Below are 26,256 nucleotides of genomic sequence, written 5' to 3' on the forward strand. Positions count from 1 at the left end.
TACCAACCCTCGTGATGGAATTTCAACCCTCCTGATGGAGTACCAACCCTTCTGATGGAGTACCAACCCTTCTGATGGAATCCCAACCCACCTGATGGAGTACCAACCCACCTGATGGTGTACCAACCCTCCTGATGGAGTACCAACCCTCCTGATGGAGTACCAACCCTTCTGATGGAATCCCAACCCACCTGAGGGAGTACCAACCCTCCTGATGGAGTACCAACCCTCCTAATGGAGTACCAACCCTTCTGATGCAATCCCAACCCACCTGATGGAGTACCAACCCTCCTGGTAGAGTACCAACCCTTCTGATGGAGGACCTACCCTCCTGATGGAGTACCAACCCTTTTGATGGAGTACCAACCCTCCTGGTAGAGTACCAACCCTTCTGATGGAGGACCTACCCTCCTGATAGAGTACCAACCCTCCCTATGGAGAACCAACCCTCCTGATGGAATACCAACTTTCCCGATGGGGTACCAACCCTCCTGATGGAGTACAAACCCTCATGAAGGAGTACCAACCCTCCTGATGGAGTACGAACCCTTCTGATGGAGTCCCAACCTTCCCGATGGAGTACCAACCCTCCTGATGGAGTTCCAACCCTCCTTATTAATTACCAACCATCCTGGTGGAGTCCCAACCCTCCTGATGGAGTACCAACCCTCCTGATGGAGTACCAATCCTGCTGATAGAGTACCAACCCTACTGAAGGAGTGCCAACCCTTCTGGTGGAGTACCAACCCTCCTGATGGGGTACCTACCCTGCTGGTGGAGTACCAACCTGCCTGGTGGAGTACCAACCCTCCTGGTGGAGTACCAACCCTACTGGTGGGGTACCAATCCTCCTTATTAAGTACAACCATCCTGGTGGAGTCCCAACCCTCCTGATGGAGTACCAACCATCTTAGTGGAGTACCAACCCTCCTGATAGAGGACCAATTCTCCTGATAGAGTACCAATCCTCCTGGTGGAGTACCAACCCTCCTGATGGAGTACCACCAACCCTCCAGATAGAGTACCAACCCTCCTGATGGAGTACCAACCCTCCAGATGGAGTACCAACCTATCTGTTTAAGTTCCAACTCTCCTGATGGAGTACCAACCCTCCTGATGGAGTACCAACTCTCCTGATGGAGTACTAACCCTGCTGATGGAGTACCAACCCTTCTGATGGAGTACTAACCCTGCTGATGGAGTACCAACCGCCCTTATTGAGAACCAACCCTCCTGATGGAGTACTAACCCTCCTAATGGAGTACCAAGCATGCTGGTGGAGTAGCAACCCTCCTGGTGGAGTACCAACCCTTCTGATGAAGTACCAACCCTCCTGGTGGAGTACCAACCCTCCTGGTGGAGTACCAACCCTCCTGATAGTGTACCAACTCTCCTGATGAAGTACCAACCCTCCTGAAGGAGTACCAACCGTCATGATGGAGAACCAACCCTCCTGGTGGAGTACTAACCATTCTAATGGAGTACCAACCCTCTTGATGGATTACCAACCCTCCTGATAAAATACCAACCTTCCTGGTGGAGTACCAACCATACTGACGGAGTACCAACCTCCCTGGTGGAGTACCAACCTTCCTGATTTAGTTACAATCCTCACGATGGAGTACCAACCCTAATGATGGAGTACCAACTCTCCCGATGGAGTAACAACTCTCCTGATGGAATCCCAACCCTCCTGGTGGAGTAACAACCCTCCTGAAGGAGTACCAACCCTCCTGATGGGGAACCAACCCTCCTGATGGGGAACCAACCCTCATGGTGGAGTACCAACCCTCCTGATGGAGTACCACCCTCCTGGTGCAGTACCAGCCCTCCTGGTGGAGTACCAACTCTTCTGACGGAGTACCAACCCCTCCTGATGGAGTACCAACCCTTCTGATGGAGAACAAACCCTAATGATGGAGTTCCAACCCTCCTGATGGAGTACCAACCCTCCTGAAGGAGTACCAACCGTAATGATGGAGTATCAATCCTCGTGATGGAATACCAACCCTCCTGGTGAAGTACCAACCCTCCTGAAGGAGTACCAACCCTCCTGAAGGAATACCAACTTTCCTGGTGAAGTACCAACCCTCCTGAAGGAATACCAACCCTCCTGAAGGAATACCAACCCTCCTGGTGGAATACCAAGCCTCCTGAAGGAGAAACAACCCTAATAATGGAGTACCAACTCTCCTGATGGAATACCAACCCTCCTGGTAGAGTACCAACTCTTCTGATGGAGTACAAACCCTCTTGGTGGAGTACCATCCCTTCTGATGGAGTACTAACCCTGCTGATGGAGTACCAACCGCCCTTATTGAGAACCAACCCTCCTGATGGAGTACCAACCTTCCTGATGGAGTACTAACCCTCCTAATGGAGTACCAAGCATGCTGGTGGAGTAGCAACCCTCCTTATGGAATACCAACCCCCCAAGTGGAGTACCAACCCTCACAATGGAGTACAAACCCTCCTGGGTGAGTACAACCCTTCTGATGAAGTACCAACCCTCCTGGTGGAATACCAACTCTCCTGGTGGAGTACCAACCCTCCTGATAGAGTACCAACTCTCCTGATGGAGTACCAACCCTGCTGAAGGAGTACCAACCGTCATGATGGAGAACCAACCCTCCTGGTGGAGTACTAACCATTCTAATGGAGTACCAACCCTCCTGATGGAGAACCAACCCTCCTGATAAAATACCAACCCTCCTGGTGGAGTACCAACCAGACTGATGGAGTACCATCCTCCCTGGTGGAGTACCAACCTTCCTGATTTAGTTCCAATCCTCACGATGGAGTACCAACCCTCCTGATGGAGTACCAACCCTCCCGATGGAGTAACAACTCTCCTGATGGAATCCCAACCCTCCTGAAGGAGAAACAACCCTAATGATGGAGTACCAACCCTCCAAATGAAATACCAACCCTCCTGGTGGAGTATCAACCCTCCTGAAGGAGTACCAACCCACCTGATGGGGAACCAACCCTCATGGTGGAGTACCAAACCTCCTGATGGAGTACCAACCCTCCTGGTGGGGTACCAAATATCCTGATGGAGTACCAACCCTCCTGATGGTGTACCAACCCTCCAGATGGAGTACCAACACTCCTGATGGTGTACCAACCCTCCAGATGGAGTACCAACCCTCCTGATGGTGTATCATCCCTCCTGATAGAGTATTAACCATCCTGATGGAGTACCAACCCTCCTGATGGAGTACCAACCCTCCTGATGGAGTACCAACCCTCCTGGTCGAGTACCAACCCTTCTGATGGAGGACCAACCCTGCTGATGGAGTACCAACCCTCCTGAAAGAGTAGCAACCCTAATGATGGAATACCAACCCTCCTGATGGAGAACAAACTCTCATGATGGAGTACTAACCCTCCTGATAGAGTACCAACCGTCCTAAATGAGAACCAACCATCCTAATTGAGTACCAAGCATCATGATGGAGTAGCAACCCTCCTGATGGAATACCAACCCCCAAGTGGAGTATATACCCTACCGATGGAGTACTAACCTTCCTGATAGAGCACCAACCCTCCTGATAAAGTACCAACCCTCACGATGGAGTACCAGCCACACTGGTGAAGTACCAACCCTTCTGATAGAGTACCAACTCTCCTGATGTAGTATCAACCGTCCTGATGGAGTACTAACCCTCCTGGTAGAGTACCAACCCTCTTGGTGGAGTACCAACCCTTCTGATGGAGTACCAACCCTTCTGGTGGAGTACCATCCCTCGTGAGAGAATTCCAAGCGTTCTGATGGAGAACCAACCCTCTTGATGGAGTACCAACCTTTCTGGTCGAGTACCAACCCTCGTGATGGAATTTCAACCCTCCTGATGGAGTACCAACCCTTCTGATGGAGTACCAACCCTTCTGATGGAATCCCAACCCACCTGATGGAGTACCAACCCACCTGATGGTGTACCAACCCTCCTGATGGAGTACCAACCCTCCTGATGGAGTACCAACCCTTCTGATGGAATCCCAACCCACCTGAGGGAGTACCAACCCTCCTGATGGAGTACCAACCCTCCTAATGGAGTACCAACCCTTCTGATGCAATCCCAACCCACCTGATGGAGTACCAACCCTCCTGGTAGAGTACCAACCCTTCTGATGGAGGACCTACCCTCCTGATGGAGTACCAACCCTTTTGATGGAGTACCAACCCTCCTGGTAGAGTACCAACCCTTCTGATGGAGGACCTACCCTCCTGATAGAGTACCAACCCTCCCTATGGAGAACCAACCCTCCTGATGGAATACCAACTTTCCCGATGGGGTACCAACCCTCCTGATGGAGTACAAACCCTCATGAAGGAGTACCAACCCTCCTGATGGAGTACGAACCCTTCTGATGGAGTCCCAACCTTCCCGATGGAGTACCAACCCTCCTGATGGAGTTCCAACCCTCCTTATTAATTACCAACCATCCTGGTGGAGTCCCAACCCTCCTGATGGAGTACCAACCCTCCTGATGGAGTACCAATCCTGCTGATAGAGTACCAACCCTACTGAAGGAGTGCCAACCCTTCTGGTGGAGTACCAACCCTCCTGATGGGGTACCTACCCTGCTGGTGGAGTACCAACCTGCCTGGTGGAGTACCAACCTTCCTGGTGGAGTACCAACCCTACTGGTGGGGTACCAATCCTCCTTATTAAGTACAACCATCCTGGTGGAGTCCCAACCCTCCTGATGGAGTACCAACCATCTTGGTGGAGTACCAACCCTCCTGATAGAGGACCAATTCTCCTGATAGAGTACCAATCCTCCTGGTGGAGTACCAACCCTCCTGATGGAGTACCACCAACCCTCCAGATAGAGTACCAACCCTCCTGATGGAGTACCAACCCTCCAGATGGAGTACCAACCTTCCTGATGGAGTACCAACTCTCTTAAAGGAGTACCAACTCTTCTGGTGGAGTACCAACCCTCCTTATGGAGTACCAACCCTTCCTGATGGAGTACCAACCCTTCTGATGGAGAACCAACCCTCCTGATGGAGTACTAATCCTCCTGATGGAGTACTAATCCTCCTGATGGAGTACTAACCCTCTTGGTGGAGTACCAACGCTCCTTATGAAGTACCAACCCCTCCTAATGGAGTACCAACCCTTCTGATGGAGACACAACCCTCCTGATGGAGTACCAACCCTCTCGATGGAGCACCAACCCTCCTGATGGAATTCCAGCCCTCCTGATGCAGTACCAACCCCTCCTAATGGAGTACCAACCCTTCCGATGGAGTACCAACCCTCCTGGTGGAGTATCAACCCTCCTGATGGAGTACCAACCCTCCTGATGGAGTACCAACCTTCCTGGTGGTGTACGAACCCTCCCGATGGAGTACCAACCCTCCTGATGGAGTACCAACCCTCCTGATGGAGTACCAACATTCCTGATGGAGTACCAACCCTCCTGATAGAGTTCCAACCCTCCTGAAGGAGTTCCAACCCTCCAGATGGAGTCCCAACCCTCCTGATGGAGTGCCAACCCTCCTCATGGAGTACCAACTTTTCCGGTGGAGTACCAACCCTCCTGGTGGGGTACCAAATATCCTGATGGAATATCAACTCTCCTGATGGTGTACCAACCCACCTGATGGAGTACCAACCCTCCTTACGGAGTACCAACCCATTTGATGGAGGACCAACCCTCCTGATGGAGTACCAACCCGGCTGATGGAGTACCAACCCTCCTGAAAGAGTAACAACCCTAATGATGGAGTACAAACCCTTCTGATGGAGAACCAACCTTCCTGATGGAGTACCAACCCTCCTAATGGAGTATCAAGCGTCATGGTGGAGTAGCAACCCTCCTGATGGAATACCAACCCCCAAGTGGAGTATATACCCTACTGATGGAGTACCAACCTTCCTGATGGAGCACTAACCCTCCTGATAAAGTACCAACCCTCACGATGGAGTACCAGCCATACTCCTGAAGTACCAACCCTTCTGATGGAGTACCAACTCTCCTGATGGAGTATCAACCGTCCTGATGGAGTACTAACCCTCCTGGTAGAGTACCAACCCTCTTCGTGGAGTACCAACCCTTCTGATGGAGTACCAACCCTCCTGCTGGAGTACCAACCTATCTGTTTAAGTTCCAACTCTCCTGATGGAGTACCAACCCTCCTGATGGAGTACCAACTCTCCTGATGGAGTACTAACCCTGCTGATGGAGTACCAACCCTTCTGATGGAGTACTAACCCTGCTGATGGAGTACCAACCGCCCTTATTGAGAACCAACCCTCCTGATGGAGTACTAACCCTCCTAATGGAGTACCAAGCATGCTGGTGGAGTAGCAACCCTCCTGGTGGAGTACCAACCCTTCTGATGAAGTACCAACCCTCCTGGTGGAGTACCAACCCTCCTGGTGGAGTACCAACCCTCCTGATAGTGTACCAACTCTCCTGATGAAGTACCAACCCTCCTGAAGGAGTACCAACCGTCATGATGGAGAACCAACCCTCCTGGTGGAGTACTAACCATTCTAATGGAGTACCAACCCTCTTGATGGATTACCAACCCTCCTGATAAAATACCAACCTTCCTGGTGGAGTACCAACCATACTGACGGAGTACCAACCTCCCTGGTGGAGTACCAACCTTCCTGATTTAGTTACAATCCTCACGATGGAGTACCAACCCTAATGATGGAGTACCAACTCTCCCGATGGAGTAACAACTCTCCTGATGGAATCCCAACCCTCCTGGTGGAGTAACAACCCTCCTGAAGGAGTACCAACCCTCCTGATGGGGAACCAACCCTCCTGATGGGGAACCAACCCTCATGGTGGAGTACCAACCCTCCTGATGGAGTACCACCCTCCTGGTGCAGTACCAGCCCTCCTGGTGGAGTACCAACTCTTCTGACGGAGTACCAACCCCTCCTGATGGAGTACCAACCCTTCTGATGGAGAACAAACCCTAATGATGGAGTTCCAACCCTCCTGATGGAGTACCAACCCTCCTGAAGGAGTACCAACCGTAATGATGGAGTATCAATCTTCGTGATGGAATACCAACCCTCCTGGTGAAGTACCAACCCTCCTGAAGGAGTACCAACCCTCCTGAAGGAATACCAACTTTCCTGGTGAAGTACCAACCCTCCTGAAGGAATACCAACCCTCCTGGTGGAATACCAAGTCTCCTGAAGGAGAAACAACCCTAATAATGGATACCAACTCTCCTGATGGAATACCAACCCTCCTGGTAGAGTACCAACTCTTCTGATGGAGTACAAACCCTCTTGGTGGAGTACCATCCCTTCTGATGGAGTACTAACCCTGCTGATGGAGTACCAACCGCCCTTATTGAGAACCAACCCTCCTGATGGAGTACCAACCTTCCTGATGGAGTACTAACCCTCCTAATGGAGTACCAAGCATGCTGGTGGAGTAGCAACCCTCCTGATGGAATACCAACCCCCCAAGTGGAGTACCAACCCTCACAATGGAGTACAAACCCTCCTGGGTGAGTACAACCCTTCTGATGAAGTACCAACCCTCCTGGTGGAATACCAACTCTCCTGGTGGAGTACCAACCCTCCTGATAGAGTACCAACTCTCCTGATGGAGTACCAACCCTGCTGAAGGAGTACCAACCGTCATGATGGAGAACCAACCCTCCTGGTGGAGTACTAACCATTCTAATGGAGTACCAACCCTCCTGATGGAGAACCAACCCTCCTGATAAAATACCAACCCTCCTGGTGGAGTACCAACCAGACTGATGGAGTACCATCCTCCCTGGTGGAGTACCAACCTTCCTGATTTAGTTCCAATCCTCACGATGGAGTACCAACCCTCCTGATGGAGTACCAACCCTCCCGATGGAGTAACAACTCTCCTGATGGAATCCCAACCCTCCTGAAGGAGAAACAACTCTAATGATGGAGTACCAACCCTCCAAATGAAATACCAACCCTCCTGGTGGAGTATCAACCCTCCTGAAGGAGTACCAACCCACCTGATGGGGAACCAACCCTCATGGTGGAGTACCAAACCTCCTGATGGAGTACCAACCCTCCTGGTGGGGTACCAAATATCCTGATGGAGTACCAACCCTCCTGATGGTGTACCAACCCTCCAGATGGAGTACCAACACTCCTGATGGTGTACCAACCCTCCAGATGGAGTACCAACCCTCCTGATGGTGTATCATCCCTCCTGATAGAGTATTAACCATCCTGATGGAGTACCAACCCTCCTGATGGAGTACCAACCCTCCTGATGGAGTACCAACCCTCCTGGTCGAGTACCAACCCTTCTGATGGAGGACCAACCCTGCTGATGGAGTACCAACCCTCCTGAAAGAGTAGCAACCCTAATGATGGAGTACCAACCCTCCTGATGGAGAACAAACTCTCATGATGGAGTACTAACCCTCCTGATAGAGTACCAACCGTCCTAAATGAGAACCAACCATCCTAATTGAGTACCAAGCATCATGATGGAGTAGCAACCCTCCTGATGGAATACCAACCCCCAAGTGGAGTATATACCCTACCGATGGAGTACTAACCTTCCTGATAGAGCACCAACCCTCCTGATAAAGTACCAACCCTCACGATGGAGTACCAGCCACACTGGTGAAGTACCAACCCTTCTGATAGAGTACCAACTCTCCTGATGTAGTATCAACCGTCCTGATGGAGTACTAACCCTCCTGGTAGAGTACCAACCCTCTTGGTGGAGTACCAACCCTTCTGATGGAGTACCAACCCTTCTGGTGGAGTACCATCCCTCGTGAGAGAATTCCAAGCGTTCTGATGGAGAACCAACCCTCTTGATGGAGTACCAACCTTTCTGGTCGAGTACCAACCCTCGTGATGGAATTTCAACCCTCCTGATGGAGTACCAACCCTCCTAATGGAGTACCAACCCTTCTGATGCAATCCCAACCCACCTGATGGAGTACCAACCCTCCTGGCAGAGTACCAACCCTTCTGATGGAGGACCTACCCTCCTGATGGAGTACCAACCCTTTTGATGGAGTACCAACCCTCCTGGTAGAGTACCAACCCTTCTGATGGAGGACCTACCCTCCTGATAGAGTACCAACCCTCCCTATGGAGAACCAACCCTCCTGATGGAATACCAACTTTCCCGATGGGGTACCAACCCTCCTGATGGAGTACAAACCCTCATGAAGGAGTACCAACCCTCCTGATGGAGTACGAACCCTTCTGATGGAGTCCCAACCTTCCCGATGGAGTACCAACCCTCCTGATGGAGTTCCAACCCTCCTTATTAATTACCAACCATCCTGGTGGAGTCCCAACCCTCCTGATGGAGTACCAACCCTCCTGATGGAGTACCAATCCTGCTGATAGAGTACCAACCCTACTGAAGGAGTGCCAACCCTTCTGGTGGAGTACCAACCCTCCTGATGGGGTACCTACCCTGCTGGTGGAGTACCAACCTGCCTGGTGGAGTACCAACCCTCCTGGTGGAGTACCAACCCTACTGGTGGGGTACCAATCCTCCTTATTAAGTACAACCATCCTGGTGGAGTCCCAACCCTCCTGATGGAGTACCAACCCTCTTGGTGGAGTACCAACCCTCCTGATAGAGGACCAGTTCTCCTCATAGAGTACCAATCCTCCTGGTGGAGTACCAACCCTCCTGATGGAGTACCACCAACCCTCCAGATAGAGTACCAACCCTCCTGATGGAGTACCAACCCTCCAGATGGAGTACCAACCTTCCTGATGGAGTACCAACTCTCTTAAAGGAGTACCAACTCTTCTGGTGGAGTACCAACCCTCCTTATGGAGTACCAACCCTTCCTGATGGAGTACCAACCCTTCTGATGGAGAACCAACCCTCCTGATGGAGTACTAATCCTCCTGATGGAGTACTAATCCTCCTGATGGAGTACTAACCCTCTTGGTGGAGTACCAACGCTCCTTATGAAGTACCAACCCCTCCTAATGGAGTACCAACCCTTCTGATGGAGACACAACCCTCCTGATGGAGTACCAACCCTCTCGATGGAGCACCAACCCTCCTGATGGAATTCCAGCCCTCCTGATGCAGTACCAACCCCTCCTAATGGAGTACCAACCCTTCCGATGGAGTACCAACCCTCCTGGTGGAGTATCAACCCTCCTGATGGAGTACCAACCCTCCTGATGGAGTACCAACCTTCCTGGTGGTGTACGAACCCTCCCGATGGAGTACCAACCCTCCTGATGGAGTACCAACCCTCCTGATGGAGTACCAACGTTCCTGGTGGTGTACGAACCCTGCTGATGGAGAACCAACCCTCCTGGTGGAGTACCAACCCTCTTCGTGGTGTACCAACACTCCTAGCGGAGTACCAACCCTGCTGGTAGAGTACCAACCCTCTTGATGGAGTACCAACCCTCCTGATGGAGTACTAACCCTCCTGATGGAATGCGAACCCTCCTGATTGAGTACCCACTTATCTGATGGAGTACCAACCCTTTTCATGAAGTACCAACCCTCCTGGTGGAGTACCAACCCTCCTGATGGAGTATCAACCCTCCTGGTGAAGTACCAACCTTCCAAGTGGAGTACTAACCCTGCTGGTAGAGTACCAACCCTCTTGATGGAGTACCAACCCTCCTGATGGAGTACCAACCCTCCTGATGGAGTACCAACCCTCCTGATGGAGAACTATCCTCCTGTTGGAATACCAACCCTCCTGATGGAGTATCAACTCTCGTCATGGAGTACCAAACCTCCAGAGTGAGTACCTAGCCTCCTGATGGAGTACCAACCTTCCTGTTGAGTACCAACCCTCCTGATGGAGAACCAAACCTCCTGATGGAGTACGAAACTTTCTGATGGAGTATCAACCCTTCTCATGGAGTACCAACTCTCCAGATGGAGTACCAACCCTCCTGTTGGAGAACCATCCTCCTGTTGGAGTGCCAACCCTTCCGATGGAGTACCAACCTTCCTGGTGGTGTACGAACCCTCCCGATGGAGTACCAACCCTCCTGATGGAGTACGTAACAACCCTCCTGATGGAGTACGTAACAACCCTCCTGATGGAGTACCAACCTTCTTGGTGGAGTACCAACCCTCTTCGTGGAGTTCCAACCCTCCTAGTGGAGTACCAACCCTGCTTGTAGAGTACCAACCCTCCTGATGGAGTACTAACCCTCCTGATGGAATACCAACCCTCCTGATTGAGTACCAACCTTCCTGATGGAGTACCAATCTTTCTGGAGGAGTCCCAACCCTCCTGGAAGAGTCCCAACCCTCCCGATGGAGTACCAACCCTCCTGATGTAGTATCAACCCTCCTCATGGAGTACCAGACCTCCAGATGGAGTACCAACCCTCCTCATGGAGTACCAGACCTCCAGATGGAGTACCAACCCTCCTGGTGGAGTACCAACTCTCCTGTTGGAGTACCAACCCTCCTGATGGAGAACCATCCTCCTGTTGGAGTACCAACCCTCCTGATGGGGTACCAACCCTCCTCATGGAGTACCAACCTTCCAGATGGAGTTCCAACCCTCCTGATAGAATACCAACCCTCCTCATGGAGTACCAGACCTCCAGATGGAGTACCAACCCTCCTGGTGGAGTACCAGCTCTACTGATGGAGTACCAACCTTCCTGTTGGAGAACCATCCTCCTGTTGGAGTACCAACCCTCCTGATGGAGTACCAACCCACCTGATGGAGAACCATCCCTCCCGGTGGAGTACCAACCCTCCAGATGTTGTACTAACCCTCCTGGTGGAGTTCCAACCCTCCAGATGTAGTACTTACCCTCCTTGTGGAGTACCAACCCTCCAGATGTAGTACTAACCCTCCTGTGGAGTACCAACCCTCCAGATGTAGTACTAACCCTCCTGAAGGAGTACCAACCCTCCTAAGGTGGAGTACATACCGTCCTGGTGGAGTACCAACCTTCCTGATGAAGTACCAACACTCCTGATAGAGTACCAACCTTGCTGGTGGAGCACCAACCCTGTTAATGGAGTACTAACTCTCCTGATGGAGTACCAACCCACCTGGTGGAGTACCAACCCTCCTGGTGGAGTACAAACCCTCCTGATGGGGTATCAACCCTCCTGATTGAGTAACAACCCTCCTGATGGGGTACCAACTCTGTTGGTGGAGTACCAACCCTCCTGGTGGAATACCAACCCTCCTGGTGGAGTTCCAACCCTCCTAATGGAGTACCAACCCTCCTGATGGAGTACCAACCCTCCTGAAGGAGTGCCAACCCTTCTGGTGGGGTCCCAACCTTCCCGATGGAGTACAAATTCTCCTAATTGAGTACCAACCCTCTTGAAGGAGTAACAACTCTCTTGATGGAGTACCAAGCCTCCTGATGGGGTACCAACCCTGCTGGTGGAGTATCAACCCGCCTGCTGGAGTTCCAAAACTCCTGGTGGAGTACCAACCCTACTGGTGGGGTACCAACCCTCCTTATTAAGTACAACAATCCTGGTGGAGTCCCAACCCTCCTGATGGAGTACCAACTCTCCTGGTGGAGTACCAACCCTCCTGATAGAGTACCAATCCTCCTCATAGAGTACGAATCTTCCTGATGGAGTACCAACCTTCCTGATGGAGTACCAACCCTCCTGATGGAGTACCAACCCTCCTGATGGAGTACCAACCCTCTCGATGAAGTACCAACCCTCCTGATGGAGACAAAACCCTCCTGATGGAGTATCAACCCTCTCGATGGAGTACCAACCCTCCTGATGGAATTCCAACCCTCCTGATGAAGTACCAACCTCTCCTAATGGAGTACCAACCCTCCTGGTGGAGTACCATCCCTCCTGATGGAGTACCAACCCTTCCGATGGAGTACCAACCCTCCTGGTGGAGTATCAACCTTCCTGATGGAGTACCAACCCTCCTGATGGAGTACCAACTTTCCTGGTGGTGTACGAACCCTCCCGATGTCGTACTAACCATCCTGATGGAGTACCAACCCTCACGATGGAGTACCAACCTTCCTGGTGGTGTACGAACCCTGCTGATAGAGAACCAACCCTGCTGGTGGAGTACCAACCCTCTTCGTGGAGTACAACCCTCCTAGTGGAGTACCAACCCTGCTGGTAGAGTACCAACCCTCTTGATGGAGTACCAACCCTCCTGATGGATTGCTAACCCTCCTGATGGAATACCAACCCTCCTGATTGAGTACCAACTTTCCTGATGGAGTACCAACCCTTCTGATGGAGTACCAACCCTCCTGGTGGAGTACCAACCCTCCTGATGGAGTACCAATCTTTCTGGTGGAGTATCAACCCATCCTGGATGAGTCCCAACCCACCTGGTGAAGTACCAACCTTCCGGGTGGAGTACTAACCCTCCTGGTGGAGTACCAACCCTCCTGGTTAAGTACCAACCCTCCTGATGGAGTACCAACCCTCCTGATGGAGTATCAACCCTCCTCATGGAGTTTCAACCCTCCAAATGGAGTACCAACCCTCCTGGTGGAGTACCAATTCTCCTGATGGAGTACCAACCCTCCTGATGGAGAACCATTCTCCTGTTCGAGTACCAACCCTCCTGATGGAGTATCAACCCTCCTCATGGAGTACCAACCCTCCAGATGGAGTACCAACCCTCCTGATGGAGTACCAACCCTCCTGATGGAGAACCAACCCTCCTGATGGAGTACGAAACCTCCTGATGGAGTATCAACCCTCGTCATGGAGTACCAACCCTCCAGATGGAGTACCAACCCTCCTGGTGGAGTACCAACTCTCCTGATGGAGTACCAACCCTCCTGTTGGAGTACCATCCTCCTGTTGGAGTACCAGCTCTCCTGATGGAGTACCAACCCTCCTGTTGGAGAACCATCCTCCTGTTGGAGTACCAACCCTCCTGATGGAGTACCAACCCTCCTGATGGAGTATCAACCCTCCTCATGGAGTTCCAACCCTCCAGATGGAGTACCAACCCTCCTGATGGAGTACGAACCCTCCTGATGGAGAACCAACCCTCCTGATGGAGAACCATCCTCCTGTTGGAGTACCAACCCTCCTGATGGAGTACCAACCCACCTGATGGAGAACCATCCCTCCTGGTGGAGTACCAACCCTCCAGATGTAGTACTAACCCTCCTGGTGGAGTCCCAACCCTCCTGGATGAGTACCAACCCTCCTGGTTTAGTACCAACCCTCCTGGTGAAGTACCAACTTTCCACGTGGAGTACTAACCCTCCTGGTGGAGTACCAACCCTCCAGATGTAGTACTAACCCTCCTGGTGGAGTACCAACCCTCCAGATGTAGTACTAACCCTCCTGGTGGAGTACCAACTCTCCTGATGTAGTACTAACCCTCCTGGTGAAGTACCAACCCTTCTGATGGAGTACCAACCTTCCTGATGTACGCCTGTCCCCAATAAGAGGCGCCCGAGGCAACACAACAGTAGGAAAGTTTTTAACAAGTTTGTCAAGTTTACACTTAAGCAAATGACGTCATAAGATTTCACTGTCTTGTTCAGTCAATATTATATTTATATTTTAATGATAATAAGGAATCTTTTACTTATAAAATAACTGAGAGCAGTTATGTATAAGTTAAATAATATGCTGAATATGATAATTTGTATAACAATTACGGTATTGTTTATATCTTCATTGTGCTGTTGTTTAATTTGTTGTTTTCCGAGGCTTTGTTTTTATTAATGTTTTAAATGTGTGTTTTGGGAGTGTTTTATTAACTTATTTATGTGTTTAGAATCATATTTTGTTTGTCTCACTTATCTGACTTGTCACACAGTTTACAGTACACTGTGTCACACTCCTGTGTGTTGTGTTACACTACACTGTGTCACACTACTGTGTGTTGTGTTACACTACACTGTGTCACACTACTGTGAGTTGTGTTACACTACACTGTGTCACACTACTGTGAGTTGTGTTACACTACACTGTGTCACACTACTGTGAGTTGTGTTACACTACACTGTGTCACACTACTGTGAGTTGTGTTACACTACACTGTGTCACACTACTGTGAGTTGTGTTACACTACACTGTGTCACACTACTGTGTGTTGTGTTACACTACACTGTGTCACACTACTGTGAGTTGTGTTACACTACACTGTGTCACACTACTGTGAGTTGTGTTACACTACACTGTGTCACACTACTGTGAGTTGTGTTACACAGGATCAAAATAGCAGTTGAGGTAATATATAACCCTTCAGTAAATGACAGGTGACCACGACCGGAGGATGACACAAAGGTTTCCTTATTACTGTAATAGAAAGAGCAGCTTTTTTGCCTGGAGGATTCACACACACACACACGCACGCACACACACAGGGGGCCTCGTAGCCTGGTGGATAGCGCGCAGGACTCGTAATTCTGTGGCGCGGGTTCGATTCCCGCACGAGGCAGAAACAAATGGGCAAAGTTTCTTTCACCCTAAGTGCCCCTGTTACCTAGCAGTAAATAGGTACCTGGGAGTTAGTCAGCTGTCACGGGCTGCTTCCTGGGGTGTGTGTATGTGGTGTGGGAAAAAAAAAAAAAAAAAAAAGTAGTTAGTAAACAGTTGATTGACAGTTGAGAGGCGGGCCGAAAGAGCAAAGCTCAACCCCCGCAAAAACACAACTAGTAAACACACAACTAGTAAACACACACACACGCACACATGCGCACACACACACACACACACACGCACACATGCACACACACACACACACACACACACACAAACATACACACACACAGGTTCGAAATTAAAAGAGATGAGGGTCAAAAAGCACCTATTGGAGCTGGATGTGAGAAAAGCTGTTGAGCCGGACGGAAATTCATCATGGTTATTGAAAGAATGTGCAGGAGCACTTTGCTTGCCACTCTCCATAGTGTATAGTAGGTCACTGGAAACGGGGGACCTACCAGAAATATGGAAGACGGCTAATGTAGTACCAATATACAAAAAGGGTGACAGACAAGAGGCACTGAACTACAGGCCAGTGTCCTTAACTTGTATACCATGCAAGGTGATGGAGAAGATTGTGAGAAAAAACCTAGTAACACATCTGGAGAGAAGAGACTTCGTGACAACCCATCAACATGGGTTCAGGGAGGGTAAATCTTGCCTTACAGGCTTGATAGAATTCTACGATCAGGTGACAAAGATTAAGCAAGAAAGAGAAGGATGGGGGCACTGCATTTTTTTGGACTGTCGGAAAGCCTTTGACACAGTACCCATAAAAAGTTGATGCATAAGCTGGAGAAACAGGCAGGAGTAACTGGTAGGGCGCTCCAGTGGATAAGGGAGTACCTAAGCAATAGGAAGCAGAGAGTTACAGTGAGGGGTGAGACCTCAGAATGGCGTAAAGTCACCAGTGGAGTCCCACAGGGCTCTGTACTCGGACCTATCCTGTTTCTGATATACGTAAATGATCTCCCAGAGGGTATAGACTCATTCCTCCCAATGTTTGCTGACGACGCCAAAATTATGAGCAGGATTAGGACAGAGGAGGATAGCTTGAGGCTTCAAGAAGACCTGGACAAGCTGCAGGAATGATCAAACTAATGGCTGTTAGAGTTTAACCCAAGCAAATGTAATGTGATGAAGATAAGGGTAGGAAGTAGGAGACCAGATACAAGGTATCATTTGGGAGATGAAATACTTCAAGAGTCAGAGAGAGAAAGACTTGGGGGTTGATATTACGCTAGACCTGTTCCCTGAAGCTCATATCAAGATGATAACATCAGCAGCATATGCCAAGTTGGCTAACATAAGAACGGCCTTTAGAAACTTGTGTAAGGAATCTTTCAGAACACTATATACCACATATGTCAGACCAATCCTGGAGTATACGGCTCCAGCATGGAGTCCATATCTAGTTAAGCATAAGACTAAACTGGAAAAGGTTCATAGGTTTACCACCAGACTAGTACCCGAGCTGAGAGGTATGAGCTACGAGGAGAGACTACGGGAATTAAACCTCACTTCGTTGGAAAACAGAAGAGTTAGGGGGGGACATGATCACCACATTCAAGATTCTCAAGGGAATCGACAGGGTTGATAAAGACAGGCTATTTAACACAAGGGGCACACGCACTAGGGGACACAGGTGGAAACTGAGTGCCCAAATGAGCCACAAAGATATTAGAAAGAACTTTTTTAGTGTCAGAGTGGTTGACAAATGGAATGCATTAGGGAGTGATCTGGTGGAGGCTGACTCCATATACACAGTTTCAAGTCTAGATATGATAGAGCCCAATAGGCTCAGGAACCTGTACACCTGTCGATTGACGGTTGAGAGGCAGGACTAAAGAGCCGGGACTAAACACACACACACACACACACACACACACACACACACACACACACACACACACACACACACACACACACACACACACACACACACACACACACACGAAGTCACGAAAGAGGAACTGTTAGCAAGGAAGAGCGGTCTAGCAAATGTACAGAAGTACAAAAAAGTATTCCTGCAGATGGATATGACAAGGGAAGAGAGAAAGCAATCAGCAGACGTGAGGAAGGAGCGCAGGGAGAGAGAAAAGAATCAGAGAGCCACAACCCCGATCCCTACAACCCCGGAGGGGAGTGGGGAATCCTCCTCAAACAGAGCAAAAGCCACAGGGAGTGGGGCACCACCCCGACATTCTACCCAACAGACATCCTACCTACCCCATCCCCTGTCAGCTTCCCACCAAATACCCACCTAAGGCACCCTCCCCCACCCACCCCCTCCTCCCACTCACCCCCCTCCTCCCACTCCCCCCTCCCCCAGGGCCTCCCTTCTCCCCCATCCCCCAAGCCCTCCCTTCTCCCACATGCCCTCCCGTCTCTCCCACCCCCAAGCCCTCCGTTCTCCCCCACCCCCCCTAAGCCCCCCACTCTCCCCCACCACACCTAAGCCTTCCCCTCTCCACCACTCCCCTAAACCTTCCCCTCTTCCTCACCCACCTCAGCCTTCTCTTTCCCCCCAAGCCCTCCCCCCTTTTCTGAACCCCCCTTTCTCCCCCATCTCCCCAAGCCTCTCTTCTCCCAACCCCCCAACCCTCCCCTCTCACTCTCCCCCCCTACCCTCCCCCTCTCACCCACCCACCCTACCCTCCCCCTCTCACCCACCAGATCCTCCCAGCTCCCGATCACCCCAGATCCCACAGGTCCCCTCTAGAGGAGAAACAGAAGAGAGTCAGTTTCAGGGTAATGTACATGAACATAGATGGGATCACAAGCAAGGCAAGTGAACTAAGGGAAAGGGCACAAGAAGTGAACCCAGGTGTAATCGGACTCACTGAAACAAAACTCTCTGGAATCATAACGAATGCCATGTTTCCCGAGGAGTACACAGTAATAAGGAAAAAGACGGAAGGTAGAGGAGGAGGTAGAGTGGCCCTACTCATGAGAAAGGAATAGAGTTTTAAGGAGATGGCTATACCGGGCTGTGAGGGGTTTCAGAGACTACATAGCAGGTACCATGACAATGGTGCCTGCATAGCAGGCACTGCCAAACTACTGGAGGTGGTGACAAGAAACTTTTTAACCTAGCATGTCAGAGAACCCACAAGGATGAGAGGAAATGACGAACCAGCGAGACTCGACCTAGTCTTCACTCTGAACGACTCCGACATAAGAGAAATCGGTTTTGATGCTCCAGTAGGAATGAGCGACAACAGTGTAATGGTGTTTGAGTACTTGATTGAAGTAGGGTTATTGAACTCGAGGAATAATACCGAAAACAAAAGGTTTGCATACCGAAAGGGAAACTATGAGGAGATAAGAAAATTCCTAACAGATATAGCATAGGAAACAGAGCTCAGGGGAAAGACGGCCCAAGACATGATGGACTACATCACGCAGAAGTGCAAGGACGCAGCAAACAAGTTTGTCCCAGTCCAAAAGGAAAACAATGAAATGAAGATGAGAAACCCATGGTTTAATCAGAGATATAGGCTAGCTAAGCAGCAAAGTAAAAGGGCTTGGAGAAACTATAGGAATAACAGGACACTTGAGAGCAGAGAAAGATATCAGAATGCCAGGAATGAATATGTCAAGATGAGAAGATAGGCAGAAAGACAATACGAAAATGACATCGCAAGCAAGGCAAAGACTCAGCCTAAATTGCTGCATAGCCACATCAGGAGAAAGACAACAGTAAAGGAACAGGTTATGAAATTAAGAATAGGGGAGAAGGATTCACTACAAATGACAAGGAAGTGTGTGAGGAACTGAATAAGAAATTCAAGGAGGTCTTCACCTTAGAGCAAGGAGAAATCCCAGAGATAAGAGAGGGAATAGCTAACCAGGATCTACTGGAAGAGTTTGAGATTACCAGCGGGAATTAATGAAGTGTTTACTAGATTTGGATGTGACAAAGGCTGTAGGCCCAGATGGAATCTCCCATTGGATACTAAGGGAAGGAGCAGAAGAACTGTGCCTGCCACTCTATATAGTGTACAACAAACCACAGGCAACAGGGGAACTGCCAGAAATTTGGAAAGCAGCTAACGTAGTCCTGATATACAAGAAAGGGGATAGACAGGAGGCAATGAACTACAGGCCAGTGTCCCTAACCTGCATGCCATGCAAGCTGATGGAGAAGATTGTGCGAAGAAAGCTAGTGGAACATCTGGAGCGAAAGAACTTTGTAACACAGCATCAAAATGGGTTCAGGGATGGCAGGTCCTGCCTCACAGGGTTACTTGAATTCTACGACCAGGCAACAAAAATCATGCAAGAAAGAGAAGGGTGGGCAGACTGCATATTTTTGGATTGCCAGAAAGCCTTTGATACAGTACCATACAAGAGGTTAGTGAAAAAGCTGGAGATGCAGGCTGGAGTGAAAGGGAAGGTACTCCGTTGGATACAGGAGTACTTAAGCTTCAGGAGACAGCGAGTCAATGTGAAGGGTGAGGTCTCAGATTGGCGAGGTGTTACAAGTGAAGTCCCGTAGGGGTCAGTCCTTGGACCTATACTGTTTCTGATATATGTAAATGATCTCCCAGAGGGTATAGAATCGTTTCTCTCACTGTTTGCTGATGATGCAAAAATTATGAGGAGGATTGATACAGAGGATGAGAGTAGGAGGCTACAAGATGACCTAGACAGACTGAGTGAATGGTCCAACAAATGGCTGTTGAAGTTCAACCCGAGTAAATGCAAAGTAATGAAACTAGGCAGTGGAAACAGGAGGCCAGACACAGGATACAGAATAGGAGATAAAGTACTTAATGAAACGAACAGAGAGAAAGATCTAGGAGTTGATATCACACCAAACCTGTCTCCTGAAGCCCACATAAAAAGAATAACGTCTGCGGCATATGCGAGGCTGGCTAACATCAGAGCAGCGTTCAGGAACCTGTGTAAGGAATCATTCAGAATCTTGTACACCACATATGCAAGACCAATCCTGGAGTATGCGGCCCCAGCATGGAGCCCGTACCTTGTCAAGCACAAGACGAAGCTGGAAAAAGTCCAAAGGTATGCTACTAGACTAGTCCCAGAACTAAGAGGCATGAGTTATGAGGAAAGGCTGCGGGAAATGCACCTTACGACAATGGAAGACAGAAGAGTAAGGGGGACATGATCACAACCTACAAAATCCTCAGGGGAATCGACCGGGTAAACAAGGATGAACTATTCAACACTGGTGGGACGCGAACAAGGGGACACAGGTTGAAGCTGAGTACCCACATGAGCCACAGAGACGTTAGAAGGAACTTTTTCAGTGTCAGAGTAGTTAGTAAATTAAATGCATTAGGCAGTGATGTGGTGGAGGCTGACTCCATACACAGTTTCAAATGTAGATATGATTGAGCCCAATAGGCTCAGGAATCTGTACATCAGTTGATTGACAGTTGAGAGGCGGGACCATAGAGTCATAGCTCAACCCCCGCAAGCACAAACAGGTGAGTACAAATAAGTGAGTACGTATTATAAATGAGATATTATCAAAATTCTTTTTAACAAAAAATAAATTCACTTACAAATATATGGAGTTGGTGGGAGGCGGAGGAGGGTGTCCAGGAGGCAACACCTGGGAGCCCGCACTTCACACTCGGGGCAGTGGTGGGAGGCGGAGGAGGGTGTCCAGGAGGCAACACCTGGGAGCCCGCACTTCACACTCGGGGCAGTGGTGGGAGGCGGAGGAGGGTGTCCAGGAGGCAACACCTGGGAGCCCGCACTTCACACTCGGGGCAGTGGTGGGAGGCGGAGGAGGGTGTCCGGGAGGCAACACCTGGGAGCCCGCACTTCACACTCGGGGCAGTGGTGGGAGGCGGAGGAGGGTGTCCAGGAGGCAACACCTGGGAGCCCGCACTTCACACTCGGGGCAGTGGTGGGAGGCGGAGGAGGGTGTCCGGGAGGCAACACCTGGGAGCCCGCACTTCACACTCGGGGCAGTGGTGGGAGGCGGAGGAGGGTGTCCGGGAGGCAACACCTGGGAGCCCGCACTTCACACTCGGGGCAGTGGTGGGAGGCGGAGGAGGGTGTCCAGGAGGCAACACCTGGGAGCCCGCACTTCACACTCGGGGCAGTGGCAGCAAGTTGTCACCCTCTGTATGGTGCAATGTTCTACACTTTAATGGTCCTTGTTGCACTATACACTGAGGAAGAACACACTAGAGAGTGAGGAGAACACACTAGAGAGTGAGGAGAACACACTAGAGAGTGAGGAAGAACACACTAGAGAGTGAGGAAGAACACACTAGAGAGTGAGGAGAACACACTAGAGAGTGAGGAGAACACACTAGAGAGTGAGGAAGAACACACTAGAGAGTGAGGAAGAACACACTAGAGAGTGAGGAAGAACACACTAGAGAGTGAGGAGAACACATTAGAGAGTGAGGAGAACACACTAGAGAGTGAGGAAGAACACACTAGAGAGTGAGGAAGAACACACTAGAGAGTGAGGAAGAACACACTAGAGAGTGAGGAGAACACACTAGAGAGTGAGGAGAACACACTAGAGAGTGAGGAAGAACACACTAGAGAGTGAGGAGAACACATTAGAGAGTGAGGAGAACACACTAGAGAGTGAGGAAGAACACACTAGAGAGTGAGGAAGAACACACTAGAGAGTGAGGAGAACACACTAGAGAGTGAGGAGAACACATTAGAGAGTGAGGAGAACACACTAGAGAGTGAGGAAGAACACACTAGAGAGTGAGGAGAACACACTAGAGAGTGAGGAAGAACACACTAGAGAGTGAGGAAGAACACACTAGAGAGTGAGGAAGAACACTCTAGAGAGGGAGGAGAACACACTAGAGAGTGAGAAGAACACACTAGAGAGTGAGGAGAACACACTAGAGAGTGAGGAGAACACACTAGAGAGTGAGGAAGAACACACTAGAGAGTGAGGAGAACACATTAGAGAGTGAGGAGAACACACTAGAGAGTGAGGAAGAACACACTAGAGAGTGAGGAGAACACACTAGAGAGTGAGGAGAACACACTAGAGAGTGAGGAAGAACACACTAGAGAGTGAGGAAGAACACACTAGAGAGTGAGGAGAACACATTAGAGAGTGAGGAGAACACACTAGAGAGTGAGGAGAACACATTAGAGAGTGAGGAGAACACACTAGAGAGTGAAGACGAACACACTAGAGAGTGAGGAGAACACACTAGAGAGTGAGGAGAACACACTAGAGAGTGAGGAGAACACACTAGAGAGTGAGGAAGAACACACTAGAGAGTGAGGAGAACACATTAGAGAGTGAGGAGAACACACTAGAGAGTGAGGAAGAACACACTAGAGAGTGAGGAAGAACACACTAGAGAGTGAGGAAGAACACACTAGAGAGTGAGGAGAACACACTAGAGAGTGAGGAGAACACATTAGAGAGTGAGGAGAACACACTAGAGAGTGAGGAGAACACACTAGAGAGTGAGGAAGAACACACTAGAGAGTGAGGAGAACACACTAGAGAGTGAGGAGAACACACTAGAGAGTGAGGAGAACACACTAGAGAGTGAGGAAGAACACACTAGAGAGTGAGAAGAACACACTAGAGAGTGAGGAAGAACACACTAGAAAGTGAGGAGAACACACTAGAGAGTGAGGAAGAACACACTAGAGAGTGAGGAGAACACACTAGAGAGTGAGGAAGAACACACTAGAGAGTGAGGAAGAACACACTAGAGAGTGAGGAAGAACACACTAGAGAGTGAGGAGAACACACTAGAGAGTGAGGAGAACACATTAGAGAGTGAGGAGAACACACTAGAGAGTGAGGAGAACACACTAGAGAGTGAGGAAGAACACACTAGAAAGTGAGGAGAACACACTAGAGAGTGAGGAAGAACACACTAGAGAGTGAGGAGAACACACTAGAGAGTGAGGAGAACACACTAGAGAGTGAGGAAGAACACACTAGAGAGTGAGAAGAACACACTAGAGAGTGAGGAAGAACACACTAGAGAGTGAGGAAGAACACACTAGAGAGTGAGGAGAACACACTAGAGAGTGAGGAGAACACACTAGAGAGTGAGGAGAACACACTAGAGAGTGAGGAAGAACACACTAGAGAGTGAGGAAGAACACACTAGAGAGTGAGGAAGAACACACTAGAGAGTGAGGAGAACACACTATTGACACTAGACAACAACAACAACATACAGGCAGCACCGGGACAACAACAAACATGCAGGCAGCACCGGGACAACAACAAACATGCAGGCAGCACCGGGACAACAACAAACATACAGGCAACACCGGGACAACAACAAACATACAGGCAGCACCGGGACAACAACAAACATACAGGCAACACCGGGACAACAACAACATACAGGCAACACCGGGACAACAACAAACATGCAGGCAACACCGGGACAACAACAAACATGCAGGCAACACCGGGACAACAACAAACATACAGGCAACACCGGGACAACAACAAACATACAGGCAGCACCGGGACAACAACAAACATGCAGGCAACACCGGGACAACAACAACATACAGGCAACACCGGGACAACAACAACCTACAGGCAGCACCGGGACAACAACAAACATACAGGCAGCACCGGGACAACAACAAACATGCAGGCAGCACCGGGACAACAACAACATACAGGCAGCACCGGGACAACAACAAACATACAGGCAGCACCGGGACAACAACAAACATACAGGCAGCACCGGGACAACAACAAACATGCAGGCAGCACCGGGACAACAACAAACATGCAGGCAGCACCGGGACAACAACAACATACAGGCAGCACCGGGACAACAACAAACATACAGGCAACACTGGGACAACAACAACATACAGGCAGCACCGGGACAACAACAAACATACAGGCAACACTGGGACAACAACAACATACAGGCAGCACCGGGACAACAACAAACATGCAGGCAACACCGGGACAACAACAACATACAGGCAGCACCGGGACAACAACAAACATGCAGGCAACACCGGGACAACAACAACATACAGGCAGCACCGGGACAACAACAACATACAGGCAGCACCGGGACAACAACAAACATACAGGCAGCACCGGGACAACAACAAACATACAGGCAACACCGGGACAACAACAACATACAGGCAGCACCGGGACAACAACAAACATACAGGCAACACCGGGACAACAACAACATACAGGCAGCACCGGGACAACAACAACATACAGGCAGCACCGGGACAACAACAACATACAGGCAACACCGGGACAACAACAACATACAGGCAACACCGGGACAACAACAACATACAGGCAGCACCGGGACAACAACAACATACAGGCAGCACCGGGACAACAACAACATACAGGCAGCACCGGGACAACAACTAACATACAGGCAGCACCGGGACAACAACAAACATGCAGGCAGCACCGGGACAACAACAAACATGCAGGCAACACCGGGACAACAACAAACATACAGGCAGCACCGGGACAACAACAAACATACAGGCAACACCAGGACAACAACAAACATGCAGGCAGCACCGGGACAACAACAAACATACAGGCAACACCGGGACAACAACAACATACAGGCAACACCGGGACAACAACAAACATGCAGGCAACACCGGGACAACAACAAACATGCAGGCAACACCGGGACAACAACAAACATACAGGCAGCACCGGGACAACAACAAACATGCAGGCAACACCGGGACAACAACAAACATACAGGCAGCACCGGGACAACAACAAACATACAGGCAACACCGGGACAACAACAAACATGCAGGCAACACCGGGACAACAACAAACATGCAGGCAGCACCGGGACAACAACAAACATACAGGCAACACTGGGACAACAACAAACATGCAGGCAACACCGGGACAACAACAAACATACAGGCAGCACCGGGACAACAACAAACATACAGGCAACACCAGGACAACAACAAACATGCAGGCAGCACCGGGACAACAACAAACATACAGGCAGCACCGGGACAACAACAAACATACAGGCAACACTGGGACAACAACAAACATGCAGGCAGCACCGGGACAACAACAACATACAGGGAACACCGGGACAACAACAACATACAGGCAACACTGGGACAACAACAAACATACAGGCAACACCGGGACAACAACAAACATGCAGGCAGCACCGGGACAACAACAAACATGCAGGCAGCACCGGGCTCTCCCAAACACTACACTTCGTCACAACAATTCGGTCACCTGGAAGTTCTATACTCAAATTCCTCCTTTATTAGCACACAGATCAAGACGTGAGAGAGTATAGCTTTATAGGAGCGAGTCACCATCAGTGAGGACGGCTGACAGACACAGACACAGAGAGACACAGACACAGACACAGAGAGACAGAGAGAAGGAAAAAACACGTAGATATAGGAGTGGGGGAGCGAGACGGAGCGGCCGTCACCTGCCTGTCTCACCTTGGCACCGTCTGGCCGACTACTGAGCGACCAACACACGCGGTCTTGCCTCCCCCCACCTGGTGGGCCTCCCCCACACTACCAGGTGGGCCTCCCTCTCCCCACCCACCTGTTCTCCAACCATCACCAACACTACCTGGTGGGCCTCCCTCTCCCCACCCACCTGTTCTCCAACCATCACCAACACCACCTGGTGGGCCTCCCTCTCCCCACCCACCTGTTCTCCAACCATCACCAACACTACCTAGTGGGCCTCCCTCTCCCCACCCACCTGTTCTCCAACCATCACCAACACTACCTGGTGGGCGTCCCTCTCCCCACCCACCTGTTCTCCAACCATCACCAACACAGTAGTAGGGATGAAGCATTAGCATAAACTTT

At 50.2% G+C, this 26,256-nt stretch overlaps 1 protein-coding gene across 2 annotated transcripts in view; it reads right to left on the minus strand.

Annotated features, from left to right (window-relative positions):
* LOC123761547 (glutamyl aminopeptidase) overlaps positions 1 to 25,895 on the minus strand; it is a 705,879-nt gene extending 679,984 nt beyond the window's left edge. The window contains exons 1-2 of one of the 2 annotated variants that reach the window (XM_069330802.1): positions 25,876 to 25,895; positions 20,961 to 21,578 (exon numbers count right to left, since the gene is read on the minus strand). The gene's annotated coding sequence lies outside the window, so the exon portion shown is untranslated. Of the gene's footprint in view, positions 1 to 20,960; positions 21,579 to 25,875 lie in introns of those variants that run through there. The other variant, XM_069330803.1, reaches the window with a different exon arrangement.
* Positions 25,896 to 26,256: the final 361 nt, after the last annotated feature.

This window comes from Procambarus clarkii, chromosome 24 (genome assembly GCF_040958095.1).
Source record: "Procambarus clarkii isolate CNS0578487 chromosome 24, FALCON_Pclarkii_2.0, whole genome shotgun sequence".
NCBI lineage: Eukaryota > Metazoa > Arthropoda > Malacostraca > Decapoda > Cambaridae > Procambarus > Procambarus clarkii.